The sequence below is a fragment of the Manis pentadactyla genome, chromosome 1 (genome assembly GCF_030020395.1).
Source record: "Manis pentadactyla isolate mManPen7 chromosome 1, mManPen7.hap1, whole genome shotgun sequence".
In the NCBI taxonomy this organism is placed as follows: Eukaryota; Metazoa; Chordata; class Mammalia; order Pholidota; family Manidae; genus Manis; species Manis pentadactyla.
The window spans coordinates 90,185,399-90,190,109 of record NC_080019.1 but is presented as its reverse complement, the minus strand read 5'-3'; positions in this window follow the sequence as shown (position 1 = coordinate 90,190,109).

Sequence of the window (4,711 nt, the reverse complement as noted above, 5' to 3'; positions counted from 1 at the left end):
ATTGTGTTCAAGTTGGTATAATTAGACTTATACTACTCGTTTGATATTCAGTCTTCTTTCATGCTTCCAGGAAGGCATTACGTACAAGGATAGCAGACTACCTATAGGGTCCAGGAGAGAAAAAGCCCACTCCTTTCCTAAAGGTCAGACAACTTTTCCAGGGTTATGGTTTTCAGCATCCCTGGCCTGGGAATGGAGGCACAGTTGGGAGCAATCCTATAGGTGGCTAAGGCCTTCAGCGGTGACACTGGAATTGTATAGATTGCCCCCCACACACACATACACACACCCATAAATCTCATATATGCATGTCAAGGAGAAAGGACTGACCACCTTTTTTTTAGCTGTGGCCCTAGTTAAAGCCAAAATTGTCATAGATTTATGTATGTTTTTCACTGGGATTCAAAATTCAAACTCAATATTCTAAGGGCTGTGTCCTTCCTTTTTTTTCCTATTTTAAGAGAAAATGTCTAGAATGCAGGTCAATTAAAGATAGAAGAGAAGATAGAGGAGTAGGAATATAAGGAGAAAGAAGGAGAAGAGGAGAAGAAAAATGAGGGGGGAGATGAGGAAGACAAAGAAAAAAGGAAAGAAAGAGAAAAGTGGGAACGGGGTTGAGGAAGGAAGAGGGAAAGGATAGCAAAGCAAAGACTTGTGTGGAGGACACAGCTTTGACTTCTGGTCGCCAGTTTGGGGTGTTTCTTCCATTTGGGGTGTTTCTTCCAGTTTCTGCTTTTTTTCCTGCTCTTTTCCCTCAATATTAAAGGGTCAGGAGTATGTTGTCCGGACCCTGGTCATTGGGTTCTTATCCAGCTTCCAGGCCACCATACCAGTGAACAAGGACAATAACATTTGCACACGTACAGTTCATCCCACTTTCTGAGGTACCATCACCTTGGTAACGTTTTACTTTGCAGAAACTGAGACCTAATGGATTTAATTTGTTTAAAATTGGAATGGGGGACTGAGTTAGAGAACATCATAGTTTCTCTCAAATCTCTGGCTTTATATTCAATGCTTTATTTTGTGTTTTTCTTCCCATTCCACAGTATCTTAGGATAGTTCTGTTTGTGCAAAGTAAATAGAAATTCAGTAGTTTCACTTCCTCCTCAGTAGAGAGACAATAGTGCTAATTTCTATCGCTGTGATTAGGTGAACCAATACATACACCACATACATACAGACAGGTACTGTATAACACATCAAAGTTATTTCTAGATGGTGAGCTTTTAGGCCATTCCTTAATCTTCTGCAATGAACATGTCTCACTTTTATAGATTTACTTTTAAGCATCTAAAGCAAACATAGGAAACATGTAAGAACTTTTTTGAAAACCTGTTAACCTCTACCCTCTCTCCTTCATGCACATACTAGAAGGTATAGGAGGAATATTCAAAGAAAACATCAAATAACAGTAAGAAAAATAAAATAATAACTATTCAGTGAAATTAAGAAGTAAATTTACTTTTGGGATCAAAAATATACATGCAGTTCTTCTGATTATATATTGGCTATATATTGGCTGTCAAAGTACTATTGCCTATTTTAGTCTAGAAAAACAATAGTATTTTGCCAACTTCCCTCCCTCAGTGATTCCAAAGCCATGGTAAACTACAAGCAGCTCCATGGATGGAAAACTCTATCTAGAGGCCTGAGCATCAGCCAGACTCAGGAGGCACATGATCGTGGAGCAGCTGAATGACACTCATTGCTACACTTGCTCATGGGATATTGCTGAGGACTTCATTTATTATTTTTCAACACTCTCTTTATGAAAAATTTCTCACTGTTCTTCTTAGTATCAGGAGTAGTTTTGTTTCTGCTAAATCAGTTTTGGGCCTATGTCTCTATATTGGCTATTGAGAAGTTTAGAGAGGACTTAGTAGCCTAACATGAGCAAAAAGACCCATCCTTACAGCACACATTGCATATACTAAGACCACCCCAAGATGCGCTCCATCTGCATCTTTCCTGCCCTCTGTTAGGGCCTGGCACCCTCAGCCACTTGCTTTCTGTTTTATCTCTTGTATCACGTACATTTTGATAAATAATCTTAAATCCTCTCTGGGATAAAAAAGACCACAAATAAAATAAATATATGAACATACATATTATATATATGAATACATACATATTCTAATTGTGAATATGTGAAGCATTGATCTTTGGTTGTATCAGTTGTTTTTCACACCATATCTGTCTAATACAGGTAACACTCAATGAGTACTTTAAATCTACTAACATAAATTCCTATTATTTATAATGTTTGTAGCCCATAGCCCTTAATATATCATAAACAATTAGTGGCAAAGTCATTTACATCCAGGGTAACTGCTTCAGGATCTGAATTCAACGGTATCCCCTTGGCCTTACTGTAATGATTCACACCTCTTAGTGTGTTAGCAGAATTTGCTAGATTGCCCTCAAGAGGAAACAGAACTATTTCCTACCACAAGGTACTCTCTGACTATAAAAACATCAATGATGTGTTTCCATTGTTGAAGGTGGGGGAACAAAGGGGGCAGGAGTATGAGGGAAAAAGGGAGAGAGAATAATTTTGACATAATTCTGACTATGATCATAGAAATTCAAGTGTAGCCATTTCCAGTTTTTGAAAAAGAAAATCAGATGCAAGTTAGGTAATGGTAAAAGTTGTGTGTTTACCACATTAGTGAGTCAATAAATGTTGACATGGGAATGATACTGGGGAGACCATATTTCCTCAAAATATTCCAAACAACCAACCAACCAAAAAAACATGTCTGTGTTAGTGTCTGTACACACACACACACACACACACAGACTCAGAATAAGATAGGGCTTGTCACAGGAAACAAGAACCACAAGACAGTCAAAACTTGCTACAATGCAAAGCGCTCTTTCTTATCAGAAACAAAAAAAGGAAGAGCCTCAGTTTCATATCCATGAAGAAAATGTTTTCTAAGAAAAAATATGGCTTTGATATTTTAAGCTCTGATGATTACTCCTACATGGAGCTCACACTCGGTAGATTTATTTCTAACCAGTCATCACTTGCAATGAATATGCTTTCAAAATTCTTCAGCTCACAGGGAATATAAAATTGTGACCCCCAAACCCCCCTCCTGAGATGTGACTTGGGAAAGATTCCGAGAAACTGCTGATATGCAGGTAGTGGCATTTGCTTCTACTTCCAAAGCCTCAAAAGCTGTCGTGTTTATTTGTTTGCTTGGTTTTAGTGGAGTCTGTCCCTGTCTTCAGGGCTCTAGGACAGACAGTGCAGGCTGAAACCTAAGAGCATGGCACAAAAGTTCCCAAACTTCCACAAACCTTGAGGAGGCCCAACTACACCATATTTCTTAGAATCGTAAACAAAAGCGTACAGAGGGAAACTGGAATCCTAGAATTCCCTTCAGACGAAGAAGTTGTAAATTATTCTAGGAAAATCTCTAAAGATATTTATACAAAAATTTCACAACATGTTCCACTAAGCACAGGTTGAAATAAGCTTAAAATTCCTCTAGGAATTAGAGGCCAGTGGCTATGTACATTAAAAAGGTGATAGGATTATTAAGTACAGCATCACCAGGCCCAGGCACACAGTCCTAGGGGTCTCCCCTCTATCTAGGGAGAGGGTCTCCAACATTTGCTGCACTGTTATTGTGTGTCTCCACAGTCTCATATAGACTCTGTGTCCTGGGGATAGACACACCCTGACCTGGGAGGCAAATGGCAGGAGGATTAGAGGTTTAAAGGTATGAAATTATTAGAAAGGGTGGTACAGTCAGAGTTGGTATTAGAGGGTAAGCTAACTGGAGTATTAGTGGCTATGGAGGCAGGACTCCCAGGCAAATGCCATTCCAGGCCACACCAGGAAGAAATGCCATAGCAGGCATCCTACAAAAAGCTCAGGAACTGCTATGAGAAATGGACAAAGGAGCCTACTAGAGATAACTAAAGGTGACCCCAAAATCCATACAGATAAACAAATACTCTGCTCTGTGGCTCTTAATATGGAAAGCCCAGCTAAGATCAGAAAGCAAAAATACACCAGTTGTGACTGAGCAATTTCACTTCAGAACTGACTGACCCTAAGGTGTGACTCCACAAAGTAGTGTTTTCGGACAGTTTCTAAGTGGTTTTTGTACAGGAAGACCCAGACATGTGATTTTATCAATACTCTGAATATGAAGCAACCTCTCTGACTTTGACTTGCATTAACCAAACTCAGAAATATACAAAGAGTAATGCTAATTCATCAGCTTACAATGAGAGAACGTTTATCTAACTGAAATACCAAATAATTAATGAGAAAACTTTTCACCCAGCATTTAGCTAAATACTTTATAAATGTTATTGTATTTAATTCTCAGAACAATCTTACAAGGTAGATGTCAAAGTGTGATCACCAATACCTGTGCCCCCCTACGTTTTCCAGCCCCCTTACAGCTCTATGAGATGAGAATGTGAGCAGAAGGGCTGTGGGTCACTTCTGAGCCGAGGTGGTTGAGTAGCATGTGCCTTCCCCAGGCTCTCTCTTCCACATGTGCTACTGAAAGCAAAGGAAACGGGTGGGTGGCCAAGAGACTAGAAGGAGGTGATGAGGGAAGGAACATCACAATGAAATACACATTCTTTCTACACAGTGAATTACACTTACCTTTCTAAATACACATTCTAAACACACATTTGAGGACAAAGGCTGGCCCAGGTTGGGTTCCAGGCCCCAAGC